We start from the raw sequence: 21,136 nt of genomic DNA, 5'->3' as shown, positions 1-21,136 counted from the left end.
ACTTCAAAATCTCACCAATTAGCAGGTGTAAAGTATTTTTTGTATAGGAAGAACAGCTTTAGCTTGGTGATAGAACGTATGGTCTGTGGGGAAAAGGTCCCAGTTTCAATACCCTGGCATCTCCAAGTAAGGCAGGGAACAAAGACCCATTTCTCAAACTCTGGAGATCTACTGTCAGTCAGTGGAGACAATATGAATTACATGGATCAGTTATTTGACTTGATTTAAGGCACACTCCTGTTTTCCTGTGTTGAATAATAGGTGCATACAAAAAGACTGTTCTCTCTAAGCTGTACTAGTATTCAACAATCTCCATCACTGACTGACACGACAATACTACTGACAGAATGGAGTAAACTGCATAGTCATTCCATTAATGTAGCCAATCAAAACGTAAAATTTGTCTTCCATGTTCAGTTTTCTGTTACTATGGGGCCACACTCTCTGTCAAGTTATGCAATGACACAACATATGATTGTTCCAGCTATACGTTTTGGATGATCTTTAGTGATAAGTTTCAGTAGCTTTGGATTAAAGAAACTGCTGAATTCTTTGTTCACTTTGAGTTCAGTTAGATTTCTAAAACTGTATACCTTGAGAAAGCAAAGTATTTTGAAAGGTGGCTTAAGTATTAAGGATTAATGAGAACAAGCTTCTTTCCATATAGCTGTCTTAATATTTGCTTGTGCCCTAAGCACTCATTATATTCTTTTAAAATAATTGATAACCAATTGCAAAGTGGTTATTTTAAGAAACGAGAGATACCAATCCTTTAGGCTTTCTAAAAGCTATTCACCTTGAACCCATGTTGTTGAATTCCAATGAGATGGGAACTCACGGTAATTACTCAGTTGTGAGGGAAAGGCACCCCCCACATGCCTAAAGTAAAGATGCTTTACAATTCCATATGTTCCAATGTACAGCCCAGCTTTCCAAAATAAGATTTGAAAGTGAGCTGTAGGTCATATTGAGTACAAATGAACCTGATCTGTTGAAACAAGCAAGAGGCCGGTGGCACTGTAAGATAACTCACAGAGAGTCCTCAAGAGCCCAAATCTCCACTGGTTTTTGAACTCTTGTCATTTTTTATGCCAAATTTGTATCCACACAACTTTGTGTGGAGAAATAACTATAGGGTATTTTTGCCAATTGAAGGTGTGTGCATCACATCAGAAGATGAAAAGCTGTTTGAAGCCCTGATTGAGTGGACTGGATTATAAGGTTATAACAGGGTTGCCAGGTGAACAGGTGAGAGAGAGTTGGCATCTAGATTTGCCATAGGGTATGGCTGGTACATCTGTCCATATCCCTGTTACACTGTCTATTGTTCTTTTAGACTGGATAGCTGACGACAAGCAAGTACCAGTCCATGCACAAAAAAATAAATGCACACATATCTGATAGCAGAAATGAAAACATTAAAAAAAAAAACCAGTGGAAGGACATTTCAGCCATCAGGTACCTTAAAGTGGCTATTCCTGAACATCAAAGGCAGCTCTCAATGTGAAAGTGCTAAAATGAAGTTCATCAAGAGATTCAGTTCTGTTGCCTTTGAAATGAACAAGTACAAAAATCATTATTATGGCTAACATCCTGCTGGTAGTCCCAACCAGAGTAAACTCATTCAATCAACCATTGAATAACGAGTCAACACATAGGTAAATCCCACTGAATCAACAGGTCTACGTTAGACATAACTCAGCATTTAGGCCTGTATGTGTTAAGCAGCTCACCAATGCAATGCTTCGCTGTTATGACAGAACACATTTTGTGGATGGCCACTGTTGAAAATAGTAATCACTTTCTGTACTTTCTATATTTCCATTGCCTCTGACCTCCTTCCTCTCTCCTACATTAGAATTATAGAATCATAAAATTGGAAGAGACCACAAAGGCCATCCAATCCAACCCCTTGCCATGCTGGAAGACACAATCAACACCTTCCCTCAGATGGGCACCCAGTTTCTACTTAAAAACCTCCAAAGAAGGAGATTCTACCACATGCTAAGGCAGCATGTTCCACTGTTGATCAGCTCTTATCATCAGGTAGTTCTTTCTAATGTTTAGGTGGAATCTCTTTTCCTGTAGTTTGAATCCACTGCTCTGGATCCTATTTTCTGGAGCTGCAGAAAACAAACTTGCTCCATCTTCAGTATGACACCCTTTCAAATATTTAAACAGGGCTATTATATCACCTTTTACCCTTCTCGTCTCCTGGTCAAACATACCCAGCTCCCTTATCTGTCTTGATAGGAAATGGTTGTTGTGGTTTTTTTTACATCCATCCTGGTTTCTTTAGATATCTCCCATTTTTACTTCTCTTTGTAACTATTTGAAAATGAGCCTTCAGCATCTCACTTCTCATCCATCATGAACTCCCTTCTCCTTTGCTATTCCTGACCATGGGATCACACCTAGTATTTCTCTAGGTTTACTGAAATCAGCATTCTTTAAGTTGGGAATGCATGTCTGACTACACTTGGCTTCTTCTTTCCATTCTATAACAAACTCCAGGAGAACACTGCCACTTTCACCTAAGGATCATGCCACTTCCACTCCATTAACTAGGTCATCACTGTTGGATAGGAACAGATATAAATTGCAAATCATCTTGTTGCATGTATACAGCTTGTGTGTGTGTGTTTGTGCAACTTGCAGTTACTTGCAGTGCCCCTGATGAATAGGCAGTGCCCATGAAAGCTTGCCATAATAATTTTTCTAGTGTTTCAGGTGCCATAGAACTCTTATTTTTACTACACAGATGAACACTGTCACCATGAGGAAATTCTCATTTGTTTGAAATCTTTGCCTTTTCGCGCTATGGATGTTGAAGCCTTGCTTTACTGGACTTTGCACATATTCACTACTGCAGGAATTTGTTCCAATTTTTATTAGCAATTTTTATATTTCATGTCATTTACATGATATTACAAAATTATACACCTCCTCATATTGTCAGCATTCACTATTTGGATGGCACTGCAATTTCTCTTCACAGAAATAGATATGTTTCCTGAACTACAAATCTTTCCAGTGTCTTCCACTTATTTTTCTGTTCTGTTTTTCTTCCTGTTCTCTGCTTGTTTTTCTTTTCTTTTTTGCTGCTGTCAGTATTGGTGGTGATTCTGCCATTTTAATCCCTGGAGAAGTAAGCTTCTCCTGCACGTACTCAGACACCCTAGAGGGCAAGTCTAAGAGTTCCTCAGAAAGGTCAGTTTTATATAGAAAAGCAAACAGTTGTGGTAATCAACTTTTTCCCCCTCCTAAGGATCTTGGTATCTTGCCTAGTTATGTGCAATCTACAGTTTGACCCAGGCTTCCTGCACTTCATGCTCAAATGCAGTTGATGCAAACCCAATGTGAATTATTAGCACAGAAGCAATACTCCCTCTTTTACCAAAGTGAATGATTACTTAGGTTATCAAGTTTAGGGGGGCATTCCCATATTGGGGGGCAGGCTTGTGGACATGACTATGATATGGGATGAATGTGACAATCATAATAATTTCTTCAGAAAGGAGACTGAGGCTAAAAGTACTGCAGTCATTGCTACTAAGTCCATGAAAACAAGTGAGCCGGGCAGTTTCATTGAACTTTCTTCCATAGTGCCTGCACAATTATTTGCTTTTAATATTTTTGGTTTTTTTAGGTAAGTGAAAGATGTCAGCTTCTAAGGATACCAAGTGGGGAAGTTGTTTATAAGTTTAAATTAATTTCAGGGGAAAATTATCTGTAATTTATGCTCACCAAGATGTCTGCTGTGCACTGCAATTAGGGTTGCCATAGCTGAGGACCTCCAAACCGGGACAAATGTAGGACAAGGTTCAAAAATGTAGGACCTTTTTTAAAAATTTCCTGGCCAGGAAATTTTTTTTAAAAAAGGTCCTACATTTTTGAACCTTGTCCTCCTTCTCCTTCCCGGCTTGGGAGGAAGCCTCGGCCTGCTCCCAGGCCGGGAAGGAGCGTGGGGGCCGCCTGTCATCGCAGCGATCACCGCGGTGGCAAGCAGCCTCCTCCTCGGCCTCGCAGAGGCCTTGGAGGACCCCGCGGCTGGAGCTCCGACCGCGGAGCCGCTTACAAGGCCTCCAATGGGGCCTGGGAGACAGCTTCTCCCAAGCCCCAGAGGCCTTGGAGGAGTGCTCCGCAATCGCGGAGCCACTTCCAAGGCCTCCCTGGGGCCTGAGGACAGCTTCTCCCAAGCCCCAGCCTCCAGGGCCTCGCTGGTGTGTGTGTGTGTCCCGGGAGCGGGGCCAAACCAGGGCGGGACCGTGCGGACCCGCCCCAAACCGGGAAAGTCCCGCCCCCAGGCGGGATATGGCAAGCCTAACTGCAATGGAAGACACATGCTATAAAACCTACCAAGCAATTTTTGTCTCCTGCTTATCCAGCATGTTCTGCTTAAACCAATGAAACAAGGGGTCAGTCTAAAGGACCGTATTTCTCACATGGTAACTAACACTGTCCAAGATTGTTTATCTGTAACAGCCACTCAGTAGTAGCCAGCTTCTCACATGAACTACTGAATAGGAGCTGCTCTCCTGTGAGGCAACCCCCTGCAGATGCAGTATTGGTTATGCCATTGATGAGGCTCTTTCTATCAGTGGAAATCAGATGCAGGAAGGAATCCCTCTTCCTTCCTGCAGCGTTCACCCCCTGTGCAACCCCCAAATCTGCTCTGGAAGCCATCCAGAACCAGCTCTTGGCCAGTGTGGATGGCTGGGGAGGGGAGGGAAGGGAGAGAAAGCTGTTGACCACCAGTGTGATTTGTATATGTATGTCCCTGACTCTCTAGATGCTACTGCACCTTCACTCTGATATTCTCTCACGAGGGGGCAAGTTGGCAAGGGCTGGTTGAAGGTGTAGTCCAACACTACCTGGAGAGTCACCTCCCCACCCACCCCCAGGTGTAAATACCACAGCTCTGTGGGTGGAGCTGGTCACATTTACCCAGCTTCAAAACTGAGTTAAAGACAATACTGTTCAGGGAAGGGTTCCCAGACATCACATGATTGTTATCCCAGGTTTATTTTTATTTGTTGTGGTTTAATTATTTTTGTAGAATGTACGCCATATGCAGGTTTATTTTATTTTATTCCATTTTTAACGGATCGTATGTACAGCGCTGTGTAAATTTACAGCGCTTTATAAAGCATCATCATTCTGTTAATCAGGTGAGACAACTAGTTCCATCCACATGTTTGTAGTCTCCCATATACCTGAACGGCATATATTTAGATAACCAATAAACAGCTTCGACTGATCATTAGATGAGGGTAAGGTGAATTGTTGTAGCAGTACTAGTTTCTGCTACTGTCTTCACTACAGAGCAAGAAGTTCTGTTAACTACTAATGAATGTAGAGTCACACAAAAGTCAGTTGTAGAATGGTAATTACTGAACTAATGTAACTGTAGCACATTGAAAGGTAATTTCAATGGCAATGACATATATCACATGTACAAGATACTTGGGTCCAAAACACATTGCAGAAATAATCCAGTTTGAGACCGCTTGAACTGTCCTTGCTCAGTGCTAGGGAATCATGGGAACTGTAGTTTATTGTGGCACCAGAGCCCTCTGACAGAGGCAGATAAAAGTATCACAAAACTACAGTTCCCAGAATTCCATAGCACTGAGCCAAGGCAGTTAAAATGGTCTCACACTGGATTATTTCTGCAGTGTGTTTTGGACCTTGGTTTATACATTGATTCCATCTGCTATTCTGAATTTGATTCCCTCCCCCACATGACACTCTTCTCCAACTTCATGCCTTCTCAGGTTTTTTTGACTTCAGCTCCTGTTAATTACAGCCAGCATGGTTTATGAAGGATTATGGGAGCACCCAGTTGGGGAAGCTGCTAAAGTCGCTCATATGAAACAGTACAAATTGTTTATCAGCCATAAGAAGCATGGAATAAATACCACCACGATTTGCATAAGGTTGTACAAAACAAATGGATTGCTGCACGTAAAGGGAAGCAATGTTTATTAGAACTATAAAATATGTTGGACATGGCAGGCAACACTGAATCTAATCTATCCTGGCTGCCTTTCTGTTCCCTGGACTCTCCATCTATCTTTATCTCCCCTCTCTTCAAAAATGTACTTTTTGTGTACAAGCAATAAATCAAAAAGTCTCTGGTGTCTGCATCCTCTCTTTAGATTGCATAGAATTCAGAAACTAACAGAATGTGGAACAAAACAGGAGTGTTTGCTAGAGAGCGCATGGGATCCAGAAGCAAGGCAACATTTGACATATTTCAAGGAGAATGGCAATAACACTTGATCTGACAGAGTAGAGACCTGAACCCCCTTTTCTAAAGTTCCTATGAGGTCATGATACTGAATGGAAAAATGTGACAGTTGTAACTTGACTTTTGGAACCTTTGACATCTGGCCATGAATTTCAAGAATTCTGAACTCATTTTCCTTATTGTAAGTATGAGCATACAATGGATCCATTAACTAAAATCACAGCCTGAAAGATTTTCTTATTAAGTCTAAAGCTCTTCTATAGGCCCTTCATAAGTCATTTTGCTGAAATGTGACCATTACGACAAGTGGTTTGAGTCAACAACAAAATATAACGAACATATATTTTTAGATATTTTATGATTAGATTCATAAAATGATAGATTAGATACGGTAGATAAGATTCAAATTATGAGTTTCCTTTTACTGTCAAAATCCACACAACCACAGATCTACTGTTGTGTTAATAATAATAATAATAATAAGTTTTATTTATGTTTTCCCACCTCTCCCGATGGATCAAAGCGGGATTACAGTCAGAAAATACAGTTCAACAGTACAACAATAGTTCTGATAACAATTATTTAAAATCTGAGTATAAAACAATGTACTATCTAAAAACATTTAATACAGTGTGCAAATTTCATTAACATCCTGAAGTAGACTTCTGTTCGAGAGATGTAATTCTTTATAGAAAATCGGGGGGTATGCTTGCCGGAAGAGGTGAGTTTTCAGCGCCTTCTTAAAGGCATCCAAATTAAATTTAAATGACCTTGCCATACTCCTGTATTCCTCATTAATCTCACTGGTCAAGATACATGAAAGATTGAACAAGACTCTTTGTCCATTGGACTCCGCCACAGACTTATTATACAGACTAGGAAAAATGGGTGCACATGGGATATTTCCAAGATAGCATGATACTTGACATTTTCTGATGTCTTCTGGCAAATTGGAGGGTATACTCTATGCTAGTGATGGAGAACCTTTTGGGGGCGGGACTTCCGGGGGAAATCCAAAACACACTCTCTTAGACAATAGCACATCCCCCCGACAAAACGTTCCAGGAAAACTCCATGACAGTTTCACCTCAGGGTCGCCATGAGTCAGAAATGACTGAAAGGCACCACACAAACAAGTCACACTCTCCCAGCCTCAGAGGATGGCAATGGAAATCCTCCCTGACAAAGCTTGCCCCATGATAGTTTCACCTTAGACTGAGTCACCAGGAACTGGCCCTTGTAAGGGAGGGAGAGTGCTCTGTGCTGCCAAACTGAAATAACTTCAAGGCACACAACAACAAGCATATTCAAGCACAGAAGGCACAGCACAATAACAAGAACAAAGAGAGCCAGCGGTTTGAGCATGTGACTCTGGAGACCAGGACTCAAATCCCAGCTCGGCCATGAAACCCACTGGGAGACCTTGGGCTAGTCACACTCTCGCAGCCTCAGAGGAAGGCAATGGCAAACCTCCTCTAAAGAAATCTTGCCAAGAAAACCCCACAGATGGCCTCATTACACTTCACAAAACTACAGTTCCCAGAATTCCAACGCATGCATAATGTGGGCTTTGTGGCTGGAAGGGCCAAGACTTCTGCCTTGTCGCGGTTTGGTTTTCCGTGGGAGAACTGGGCTGCGGCAAGGATCTGGGCTGGCTGCATGTGCCTCCCTACTACGGCCTGGTTCTCCCAAGGCAAACCGAGCCTGGCCAAGGAGCTGGACCAAAGCATGCACACCGCTACTTGCTGTGGCCGCTGTGTGCTCTCGGAGACAGCTTCACATCCCAGAGAGGGCACATGTGCTGTAGTTTTGCCACCACGGCTCTATGCTGTTGATGAAAAAGGTGGCAGAATGTCATTGCAGAGTGGCAAAAGGCTGAAGGAGAACAAAGAGCCCAAGGTATCTTGGGTTAAAAAGATAGGAGGACAAATGGATGGCCCAAGATATAGCATGCTATGAGGAAGAGAGAGAGTCAGTTAATGAGCAGAGAAACGGAGTCCCAAGGAGGCAGCAAGTTCAGCAGAGCAGGAATCAAAGAGACATGAGCCAGGAGAAAGCATGTGACAAAATCCAGCAGGCAAGAGAAGTGAGTATAAAATGGAGAAAATTGAGAGTGAAGAAGCAAAAGGATTGACTGAAACAGGAAATTATTATTATTATTATTATTATTATTATTATTATTATTATTAAGCTTTATTTATAAAGCGCTGTAAATTTACACAGTGCTGTACATACAATATTTTTAATTGGACGGTTCCCTGCCCTCAGGCTTACAATCTAAAAAGACATGACACAAAAGGAGAAGGGAAAGATGGTAGGGAGGGGGCCTCTCTAGTAGGATAATACATTTAAAATACATAGCAATACAGGAAGTGATTCAATAAAACAAACAACAAAAGAACATCAAATAGCAAGTGACAATTATGCAATGCCTGGGAACGCTTCTCTGAACAGGATGGTCTTCAGCTCCGTTTTGAAGCTGGTTAAAGAAGTGATGGCTCTTGCTCGCGGAGGAAGAAGGTTCCAGGAGTGAGGGGCAGCGAAGTGAAAAGGGGCGAATCTGGGATGGGGCAGAGGAAATCCTGGGCTGTGACAGCAGGCCTTGACTACCAGAACGGAGGGCCCGGGTGGGAAGGTGAGGAGAAAGGAGGTCTGATAAGTAAGAAGGGGCCAGTCCATGGAGAGCTTTAAATGTCGACAGCAGGAGCTTATACTGAATGCGGAAAGGGAGGGGGAGCCAGTGAAGGGATGCCAACACAGGAGAGATGTGGTCAGAGCGGTGGGTGGAAGTGATAATGCGTGCAGCTGAATGCTGGACAGAGATTAAAGGACGGAGGTGAGAAAGAGAAAGCCCAGCCAGGAGGACGTTACAGTAATCCAGTCGTGAGATCACTAGGGCATGGACCAGGATCTTGGCAATAGAGGTGGAGATAAATGGTTGGATTTTGGCAATATTGTACAAAAAGAATCTACAAGCCTTGGCTGTGGTCTGGATCTGAGGGATAAATGACAGAGAAGAATCAAAGATAAAACCAAGACTGTGGGCTTGCTGGATTGGTTGAATAGAAGAGTTGTCCACAGAGACAGAAAAGGAGAGTTGAAGGGTGGGCTTAGGAGGAAAGACAAGAAGATCCGTCTTGGACATGTTGAGTTTCAAACGCCGATGGCGCATCCACTGCGAGACAGCTGTGAGACAAGACAAAACTTGCTGTTCAAGCCTTGGAGAAAGGTCAGGGGTGGAAAGATACAACTGAGTGTCATCGGCATACAGTGGTAGGAAAAGCCAAAAGAGCTAATGAGTTTTCCTAAGGACAGTGTGTAGAGAGAAAACAGAAGGGGACCCAGAACAGAGCCCTGGGGAACTCCAACAGATAAGGGAACAGGTGAAGATGTCTGACCACCTGCAACTACTGCAAAAGATCTGCCAGACAAGTAAGATCTAAACCAGTCAAGAACAGAGTCTGAGAACCCAAGGTCAGAGAGTATGTCAATTAGGAGACAGTGATCAACGGTGTCAAAGGCTGCAGACAGATCGAGAAGGATGAGAACAGAGTAAATCAGTGAGCTAAGGAGCTGAATTTCAAATACCAAATGCTGCTAACTAACCATCTTTGTATGTATGATGCAAAACCCATGCTTCAGTTTATCATTTGACTTTGGAATTTTAAAATATATTTACCATAACAGACAGCCGCACATTTTAGTTTAGATTTTTAGCATGTTGTGACTTATCTGCTAGTCCAGCATTAGGAAGTCTGGTGTTACAGGAGGTAAGAAAAACCATCAGAGCACAATGCACTGCAAACAGCAATCCATTATTCAAGGCGTACGTGCTTTAGGGAGTAAGGGAGAAAGGGATATGGGTTTAATTTCAGGCCTTCACTTTCTAGGTGCCCCCAAGGGGTATACACATTTCCTATATAAAGTTCAGTCTGTTTGTAATTAAGTACTCCTGCTCTGCTTATTCCTAGCTAAATTAAAAATAGTAAAATCAGAATAACCTTGGACTCTTTGACATAAACAAGGCCACTGTTTCCAGCAGTATAAATATTCTGATCAGGTTTATGAGTCTTAGAAGGCTGAAACAGTCTTGTGAACTTTTCATGTTGAACAAATGTTACGTTTCAAAGAGCTAATAAGCAGCTGGATCTCCCTTTGCAACCTGAAGGCTTTTTAGCAAGAGCAATTTCTCGTTTGAACTTCAAGTGTATTTAGTGCTGTGCTGTAGAATATCAGTCCTGAATGCTGCCCTCCTTCAAATAGCTTTGAAGTGCTGACAAATTAACAGACTGAGGTGCTGAGATGTTCTGCATGGTGTTTTTTTTAAACCTTCCTTATTATTGAAAGAAGAATATGGGTCAGAACTCCAGGGTCAAGACCACAACAGAGGAGAATGCAATGTCATACCAAAATTACAGCACACTACAGGGATGGAGGATCCACTATAATTCAGCCAGTCTCAGTACAGGAACCTGAAGTGAGAAAAATGCTCACTAACTCCTTCACTCATGTTGGAAGTCTGGAATGAAAAAGTGACCCTTGCAACCTAGCAACACACTCAGTGAAGCAAGTAATATAATATTGTGAGGCGACAGAAAGAAAGAAAGAAAGAAAGAAAGAAAGAAAGAGAAAGGGGTGGGTGGGTGAAAGAATAGTAAGGAAAAGAACAAGCGTACAAAGCTTAATTTCTAGCAGCAGCCTGGTACGTTATACAGCACACAGAAAAGCAGTCCTATTGCACAGCAAGAGATCCCATCTTGCCAGATGCAGAAAAGGTGTACTGCCAAAACTGCATAATATTAACATTTTTCTCCTCAAAGGAAATATATAAAATGAAAGCAACCTGCTAATTTCATTTGGGATCTTCTACAACAAATAATAGTAGACAGACACATCAGAACACAAGACAAATATAAGAACAGGTCTTAAAGCAAATCAAGTACAAACTCTCACTAGAAGCAAAGATAACTAGGCTGTTGTACTTTGGACACATCATGACACATACTCATTAGAAAAGATTACAATACTTGCTAAAGTGGGAGGGGATAGGAAAAGAGGGAGGCCCGATCTAGATGTGCTAGGGGTTGGCCAAGAGCACACTGCCCATATGTGCCTCACCCCTAGCACATGATGAGGGTGTCAAAATGGCGGTGCCCTGTACACATGGGCACCGCCATTTTGACGCGATGGATGCTTAGCATCTGCACGTCACACCCTCATTGTGACGTCGCAAGTGTGCCATTGGCGCACTGCAGTGTCACAAATGGCACCGCAGAAAGAACCTGCTTTTTGCAGGTTCTTTTTGCTGTGTGAGGGAGCCGCGCGGTTTGTCCACTGCGGCTTCCTCATGCAGTAAAACAAGGCACTGACAGACCGCCCTTTTTGGGCGGTCTGTACCCCGCCGGAGATAGCTCTACAATTAGATTGATTCAATCAAGGAAACCATGGCAAGACCTAAGCAGGACTGTTGGTGATCCGGGCTCTTGGAGATCTCTCACTGATAGGGTTGCTACATGTCAACTTGATGGCAAATACCAATTTGATGGCAAATAACAATATTGTTTTGGGTTGCTGGTCACAGAGAAATGGCAACTTCATAGTGCACATGGGCAGAAATTAACAACAATGCATTCAACTAACAGGGATACTGACAAGAAATTCAAAAGGATATTTTGTTCAATTGGTCATATCCATATACTATGGAATGCTAAAACTTACAGAGAGAGAAATTAGTTTATAAATCAGGGGTGGAGAAGCCTTGCTAGCTTAGGGAGTGAACTGCACTTTGAAAAAGGACTTATGTTACATTCTAGTAGTGGGCAAAGCTGATGACATAGAACCAGGCCAAAGCAATGTGGGAGGGCGGAAACATCATTCTTACCAATTTGGACATCAAATATATATAAAGTGTAGTTTATACACTATATAATATACATAGAGTGTAGTCCTGTTCATTTCTGCTCAGGAGTATGTACCAATGTGGCAGCAAAGGATGTCTGTGTATGAGAGAATGTTTTTGAAAGGCACTGTACATTAAAAATAAACAGTATTCATTATTTCAGGATTAATGCAATACAACTTCCAAACTTTTTTAAAAAATAAAAAAAGAATAATTATTGAATTTTGCTCTGAACAGATATCCTGGATAAAGAATCTTTCAAATGTGAAAGCTTCCTTTGTTTCATTTAAGGAATTAGAGTTTGCCTAATAAAGGATGCCATAGTTGAATTAATCTTTTTTTTTTAAGGTGGCTTGTGATTTTCCAGCTGTAGATGTAAACTTCAGCAAGCAAAGTACTAACAAGCTGTATTTCTTCTGTACTTGCCTCACTCTGCCTCTCTGCTTTCTCAGACTGCCAGTCTTTATTGTGTTGTTTATATTTCATGAATAGGTGGAGGGATATTTACAATTTTATTTCTTCAAAAATCATAGAATCATAGAGTTGGAAGAGACCACAAGGGCCATCCAGTCCAACCCCCTACCATGCAGGAAATCCAAATAAAAGCATCCCCGACAGATGGCCATCCAGCCTCTGCTTAAAGACCTCCAAGGAAGGAGACTCCACTACACTCCGAGGGAGTTTATTCCACTCTCGAACAGCCCTTACTGTCAGGAAGTTCCTCTTAATGTTGAGGTGGAATCTGTTTTCCTGCAGCTTGGATCCATTGTTCTGGTCCTGTTTTCTGGAACAGCAGAAAACAAGCTTGTTCCCTCCTCAATATGACATCCTTTCAAATATTTAAAAAGGGCTATCATATCACCTCTTAATCTTCTTTTCTCCAGGCTAAACATCCCCAGCTCCCTGAGTCGTTCCTCGTAGGGCACGGTTTCCAGACCCTTCACCATTTTAGTTGCTCTCCTTTGGACATGCTCCAGTTTCTCAATGTCCTTTTTGAATTGTGGTGCCCAGAACTGGACACAATATTCCAGGTGGGGCCTAACCAAAGCAGAATACAGTGGCACTATTACTTCTCTTGATCTAGACACTATGCTTTTATTGATGCAGCCTAAAATTGCATTGGCCATTTTAGCTGCCGCATCGCACTGTTCACTCATGTTCAACTTGTGGTCTACTTGGACTCCAAGATCCCTTTCACACGTAGTTTCATTCAGCCAGGTGTCCCCCATCCTATATCTGTGCATTTTATTTTTCTGCCCTAAGTGCAGTACCTTACATTTAGGAGAAGAAGTCATATTTCACATCTCTCAGCAGCAGCAACAACAACAAAATGAAGATTTCCAGATTTGCTCTCTCTGCCTATCACTGATAATGAGGAAAGTAGGAAATCAGATGTACACACAGCAAAACTAAATGTGAATTTGTGGTCTCATTGATCCTGTAATGTGAAAAGGGTACTGTTTTTCTAGTGGAATAAATTACCTTGAGGAATAGCAGGGGTGTAAAACAAAGGTCATAGAACTATAATTAGAGAACATTGTAACTAAGCATCAAACCTAAAAATCTGCCAGCAAGTGTAACCAAGTGCTCTGCTCTCCCCACAGGGCCCCATTTCAGTAGTAAATGGGTCTGGAGAACCTAACCTGGCATTAGTAAAGAAATATATCAGGTATGTGGACATATATGTTCTATGCTTCATTTCTACTAAGATCTTGTAACACCTTTGAGACTAACTAAAGAAAGAAGTTGGCAGCACGAGCTTATGTAGACTTAAGTCTACTTCCTCAGAAGTAAACTGAAATCTACGAAAGCTGGTGTTGTCAACTTCTTTAATTTGTCTCAAAGGTGGTACACGATCTCTTTACATACTGATTTTATAGACTAACATGGCTATATCCTTTTTATTTTTACTAAGATATACAAGACTGGGGGAAATGATATTTATTCATTTCATTTCATTTCATACCATCTTTGTCCCAGAAAGGGACCCAAGGCAGCTCATGAATAAAAATATCAGAAAAAATACATTCTGGTCAGGTGTATTTCACTGGCAACTCTAACATACTTCTTGATGTGCACAAAACCATATTTTGATGCATTTTGCTGCAAACTTTATAGTAGAGATAGGTGGAGTGTGGCCTGTGGACCCTAGTCTTGCAGCCCCAGAAGCAGCCTACCAGTCCCCCAACGCCCCAAGTCCTCCATCGTTTAAAAAAGTAAATTTGTGATTTTCAAATAGCTTTTGCTTGAAAATCTCAAAAAATCACAAAAAATATGAGAAAATACTTCCACCCCACCCACACAACTCTGAACTACCCATCCCAAATACATCCATTTACCTTTGTAGTCCCTCTCAAAATGGGGACAACATAATTTACATCTGCCATTTAGAGGGACTAGAAAAGAAAATGAAGGAATTTAGGCTTGCTGTGCACATGGTGTGTGTGTGTGTGTGTGAGAGAGAGAGAGAGAGAGCGAGAGAGAGAGTGCACCATGGGGGTTTGCATGGGAAAAGTGTTCACTGTGCCCTATGCTGTTGTCCATCCCTGGTGTTCCCAAACAAAGCTTCCTTATATTTCAAAACAGCCATTGTGTCTTCCATGTGTGTATATTTAGGACAAGACATTTGGCGGGAGAGGCACAGTTTGGATGTGCATTCCTTTTCAGCAAACATGAGAGTAGCAAATCCAATTAAAAATCCACTAAACAGTGATACCTTTATAGGCTAGGTCAACCAAAATGCACAATATACATGTTGCAAACTTTCAAAGCGTCACTTGCATCTTCATTTTGCTGTTTTTCTTTTTAGGAGATTATCAGACAGGGAAAAAGCTGAGAGTAAAAAGCATACTTCCAACGTAATTGCGTTGAAGATTTTCAGATGGCATCATGCTAGTCCCTACAACTAAACCATTCCCATTCCATCCTATAAAATCCTAGAAGTTACAGTTTTGAGAAGGGACAGGCAAAGTTCCCAAGGGAATGAGAACACAGCAAATGTAAGGGTTACAGGTGTGAATGATTTTCATTTCTCACTCTCTCCACTGACAGAAATTTGGGGACAGCAGGACATTTTTATTGGTGGGGGGAATAATCCTTATGGAGGGATTATTATTATTATTATTATTATTATTATTATTAAATACTGTTTATTTATATTCTGCCTTCCTCCCAGTAAAGGGACTCAAGGCGACAATGCCCTAATTTTGCCCTTCTCCCATAGACACCACCCAAGTGCCTCTTGCTTAAGTTCATTCCAGTTATGCAAAGATTTCCTACTGTTTTCCCATTCCTTTGGGATGAACAAATCTGCTCAGAACAGGACTCTGGCAAGGTTTGATATTTCTTGCATCCATTTTCAAGCTTTCTTAGGAGCTGCCTGGGAAGATCCAAGTCTTTTTTGAAAGTTCTTCAAGAAATCTTGGGAAAATTGGACCAAATCTCAGCAAAGCAACTTTTGCCTAATCACTACATTAGACAAACATTGTGTCTGTGCAATGGTCCCAATACCTCTCTGAGCAATGACAGCAGCACTAACCGACAAACCACGTTGCAGAAACGGCAGATGGTAACAGAAACCTAAAGGAAGAGCTCTGAATTAAACGAATCTTTCCATTCATTCTTTCTGTCTACTCTGGTGCTTGAGTTGGGTTTCTGATTCACCTTTCCTTCATTAATATTTGTTGATGATATCAGATTATGAATAGAAAATTCTGCCTGAAGTAAAGCAGCAATTAGCTTTCCCCTTAGTGTCACAGATGCCCCCTCATTTCTTGCCATGTGTTCCTGTAACCTGGGATTGTTCCAAATCTTAAACTCACACTGGAAAGCATATCCTTAGGCCAGCTGTGATCTGGTCAGGCTGAAATGAATGAAAGAAAAACCAAAAAACAACACAGAGGCAGGCAAACAATAGTGCTCCTTGTTCAGGCCTGGAAGTGATCTTCCCTTGCCGTATTCTACTCCCCATCAAAGCATCCTGCATAAAGCAAGATTCTGAGAAGGTTATGCAATATGTCCCAAGTGAGCCTTCCCTGCCTACAGTGCCCTGCCTTCTCTTTTGGAGGAGACTCCTTGCATGTGAGACCAGATGGGATTGGGAACTATTATAGGTTCTTTGAAATAGGTGATCGGCAAAACAGCCATGACTTCTGCTACTTATAAGCTCCATGGGGATGTTGTCAGCAAAGTGCAGGAGTCTTTAAAACAAGGACAAGACTTGTCATGGGGAATTTTTGTTTTTCTTTTTGCCTAGCTAGTACAGTTCTGAGATAATGCACAAACCAGACATCATTTGATCCTGGAATTCTACTAATGCTTTATATATTATACACTATGAGACAAATGTATCCTTTGAAACAAAGAAACAGTAGCCTGCTAGTATCTTGACCTTGGATTTTTACAAAAGTTTCTAAATATGTCCTCTTCTTTCTTAGAGCCATGAGCAAGCAAGATTAATAGTGTAATAATTTGAATGCTTATTTGGAGGAAAGTCTCAACAAGTTCCTCTGGGTTGGAAATAGGATTGTAAATTTCATTCGTGCTTCTCAGATGTTTTATACTGGGACCCATCTGTAAATTTAGGATTGATCCACACACTAGTCAAAAGTTTGGGATTTGATGGGAGTTGTTCCTGTACCCAGTAGGATTTTAAAGTCTGGAATAATAATAATAATAATAATAATAATAATAATAATAATAATATTCCACTTTTTCACAGTGAATCAAAGCGGATCACAACAGTAAAATGACACAGCATACAATTAAAATTACAATTAAAAAGATAGGTCTCCAAAACCCAGCCCCCCCCCATCGTAAAAGCATAAATCCAAGCCATAAAATAGGATTAAACAGCAGAAAGTATAAAACATGCCAATTCAAGCCTAATAAAAAAGAAAAGAAAAAAAACTTGTGGGTAAATTGTGCAGGAGAGGTTATCCTATAGGAGAGAGGGGGCAGGGATGGTGATATCGGTACCAACGTCAATATCAATGTTAGGAGCAGTAGAAATAACAGCAACAGTAATAGTAGTAGCAGGGGGAGGCAGGTCAAGGAGGCTGATCTGGGAAGGCCTGCTGGAAGAGATCCGTCTTGATTGCCTTTTAAAAGGCTTCCAAGGTGGTAAGATGACGGATCTCGTCCGGCAGGTTATTCCAGAGCCTGGGAGCGGCAGATGAAAAGGTCCTCTAGGTCACTGCAGACAACCTAGTCTTCTTAGATTGTAGCAGATTTTCCCCAGAAGACTGAAGTGTGTGGGGTGGATTATATGGAAGGAGGCGCTCCCACATGTAGTCTGGACCCAAGCCATGTAGGGCTTTAAAGGTTAAAACCAACACCTTGTATATTGAAACTGATAGGCAGCCAGTGGAGAGATTTTAGGACAGGTGTAATATGGGCAGTTCTAGGTGTTCCCGTAACCAACCTGGCTGTCATGTTTTGTACCAACTGAAGTTTCCAAACTTGGCACAAGGGTAGCCTCATGTAAAGCACGTTGCAGATATCAAGCCGAGAGGTTACCAGTGCATGTACAACTGCTTCAAGGTCTCTCCTTTCCAATAAGGGGTGCAGCTGGTGTATCAGCCGAAGCTGATAACAAGTGCTCCTGACCGTCGTATCTACCTGCGCTGACAGTTGAAGCGAAGAGTCAAGGAGCATCCCCAGACTGTGGACAGATTCCTTCAGGGGAAGTTTGACTCCATCCAGAACTGGCTGACATAACTCAATTTCCGGATTGGGGGTCCCTATTGAAAGTACCTCCGTCTTACCTAGATTCAGTTTAAGTTTTTCCCCCCTCATCCAGTCTATTACTGACCGAAGACAGGCATTCAGAGGAGAGATGCCATCCTCAGCCGCTGCATTAGCCCGAGGCATAGAGAAGTATATTTGGGTGTCATCAGCATACTGATAACACCCTGCCCTATGTCTCCAAATGATCTCACCCAGCAGCTTCGTGTAAATGTTAAATAGCATGGGAGACAGAATGGCACCTTGAGGGACGCCACGTTTTAGCTCTCTTTTAGAAGAGCAGATGTCTCCCAGCCTCACCATCTGGAAGTTGCCCAAGAGGTAGGACTGGAACCACTGGATTACAGTACCCCCAATTCCCAGTTCTCCCAGGCGTTCCAGAAGGATACTGTGGTCAATGGTATCAAAGGCCACTGAGAGGTCCAAGAGCACCAGCAGGGTCACACTTCCCCGTCAGTGCCCAGACGGAGATCATCAACTAAGGTGACCATGGCAGTCTCAACTCCTTGTCCCACCCTAAAGCCGGTTTGAAATGGATCTAGAAAATTTGTTTCTTCCAAGACTGCCTGGAGTTGAATGGCGACTGCCTTCTCGATCACCTTGCTTAAAAAGGGTAGGAATGAAATAGGCTTGTAATTGTTTTTATCCAGGAGGTCAAGGGAGGGCTTTTCAAAAGTGGTTTAACCACTGCCTCTTTAAGGCAAGGTGGGAGGAAGCCAAGATGACTGAACTGAAGCTATCATACTTTGGCCACATGAGAAGGTATGACTCAGTGGGAAAGACAATGATGCTGGGGAAAGTAGAGGGCAGTAGAAAGAGAGGAAGACCACAGGGCAGATGGTTGGATTCAATCAGGGAGACCATGGGCCTGAGCCTACAGGGCCTGAGCAGAGAGGTAGAGGATATCAGGGTGTCTCATTCAAAGTTGCCATGAGTCGAGGTTGACTCGGAGGCAACTAAGCTTCCTGTCCCAGTTTATTTTTTGTGAATTTCCAGAAGTATCCACAAGTTTTTAAACCCAGGGCAGGGAGTGAGGGTTGTTTCCCCCCCCTCTATTCCTGGAACTTCTAATACATACAGGGCTAAATTCCCATATGTGCATCCATTGTTGTATTCATCCTGTATTTCTGGGTGGCCCCTCTCATGAAGAATTAAACGGAGTTGAGACTTTTGCTACAGTTTTTCTCCATCTTTTTTTTTTTACAATTATCATGCTAAAGTGGTATAGTGCTTTAGCAATATAACAAGCTGTTGTTGTTCTTTTTAAAATACATGATGGGGAATGTGGGGGAGGAGCATGGGGGAAGGTTTTGAGTTCATGGAGGGATGACAAGGAGTGAAGGAAACCTTGCCCACACCACACCTCAGGCAGGGAAAAAAGAGTGGGTAAAACCACAGTATATTTAAGGCATAACTAGATGCTGGAGCAGGAACAACCATTATAAGGTAAAAGTTTCCCCTTTGATAAAGTTGTCAAGTTGTGTCCAACCATAGGAAGTGTGGTCATTTCCATTACTAAGCCGAAGAGCCAGTGTTGTCAAAGACAACTCGGTGATCACATGGCCAGCATAACTGCACAGAACACTGTTACCTTTCCACCAAAGTGGTACCTATTTGTCTGCTTGCATTTTTACATGCTTCTGAACTGCTAAGTTGGCAGAAGCTGGGACTAGTGATGGGAGCTTACTCTGTCATGCGGTGATTGAGCCTCGAACTGCTGACTTGCCGATCTTGCAATCATTAGAGTCAGCAGCTTAACCGCTGAGCCACCGCAACCCAATAATGGAACAACAATTACAAGGTGTGAAATCTAGAAACAGAATAGGCTAACAGTTCCCAGAAGCATTGACCCATCTGGAAGAGCCCTCATTCAGCATTTTAAAAAGCTTTTGTAAACATATTCCACCCTTGGATCTCTTCTTCCCCACTACAACAGAAAATGCAGGAATATAACACCAGACACTAATACTGAACGAGTATATACTGCATTTACAATAGTTAATGTAGGTATTATCTATAGAAATAGGCCTAAAAAGGAGTGCGGGAGCCTGCCTCCACAAGGGAATGTAGAATCATAATGGTTTGTTTTACGCCTCTGTGAAGAAAAAAAAAAGATTCTGGAAATTGACAGGAAAGGTTTCTTGGGCAGTCTGTCCTAGAACACCCTGCAGCCTGTCACCATACCTCAATCCAGACTGAGAAATATCCAAAGAAAGAATCCATTTCATCCAAAGAAATATGGAGTTGTAATCTGCTCTGTTTTGAGATTGTTGTTGCTGTGTGCCTTCTAGTCATTTCTGATTTGTGGTGAACCTAATGGAAAACAATCATGGGATTTTCTTGGCAAGATTTCTTCAGAGGGAGTTTTCCATTGCCTTCCTCTGAGGCTGTATGACTTGCCCAAGGCCACCCAGTGGGTTTCCATGGTCAAGCAGGGATTTGAACCCTGGTCTGTAGAGCCATAGTCCAACATTCAAACCATTACACCACACTGGCTCCCTTATCCCAAAAATGGAGATTAGAGACTGGTGATATTATGAAAGATGAAGGAAGTCAATGAAGGCTTTTTCAGTAAAAGTCCAACCCTGACTCTTTTTAAGTACATAGATATTTATAATCTTCACCATTCAGTTGGCTATCCTCTCTTTCACAGCACTAATGGGTCAGGATGGAGAGAGATGGAGGGAGCAGGTGAGTCAGCCTCCTCCCCCTCCAATCACTTGTTCACATTCTCAGAGAAAACAAACTGAAACTCTATCCATCAGTGCCAGATAAATGGTTGTCTCAAGCACCTCATTAGAGTGGGTACCAGTGATTTTATCAGCTAAGTATTCTGCAAACATGTTGTGGTGGGCTTTTGGTGGTTTCCCCCTCACTAGAGTAGAGAACAAGAAATAGGAGTCCTTTACCACCAGTGCTTTTCTTGTTCTGGAGGAAAGTTTGGACCATTAACCCTCTGTTCAAAGTTTTGCTTATTCACTTGTAATGCTGTTTCTGACTTGGATCTAGAAAGTCTTGTACCATTTGTACTACAAGGACATAGGATGCATCTGAACTGCTGAATTAAAGCAGGTTGCATCACTTTAACTGCCATGATTCCATGCTATGCAATTCTGGGGTTTGTAGGTTTGTGTGATATTTAGCCTTCTCTCTCAGAGATCTCTGGTGCCACAACAAACTACAAATCGTAGGATTCCATAGCATGGAGTCATAGTGGTTAAACCAGTGTCAAACTGTAT

The 21,136-nt window shown here is 42.1% G+C and overlaps 1 protein-coding gene across 1 annotated transcript in view; it reads right to left on the bottom strand.

Moving 5' to 3' along the window:
* RAD51B (RAD51 paralog B) overlaps positions 1 to 21,136 on the bottom strand; it is a 456,146-nt gene that overhangs the window by 46,573 nt on the left and 388,437 nt on the right. The gene's annotated exons all lie outside the window — the stretch shown is intronic.

Source organism: Sceloporus occidentalis, unplaced genomic scaffold (assembly GCF_023333645.1).
Source record: "Sceloporus occidentalis isolate IW3139 unplaced genomic scaffold, rSceOcc1.0.p SCAF_4, whole genome shotgun sequence".
Lineage (NCBI taxonomy): Eukaryota > Metazoa > Chordata > Lepidosauria > Squamata > Phrynosomatidae > Sceloporus > Sceloporus occidentalis.
This window is presented reverse-complemented; position numbering and strand designations above follow the sequence as displayed.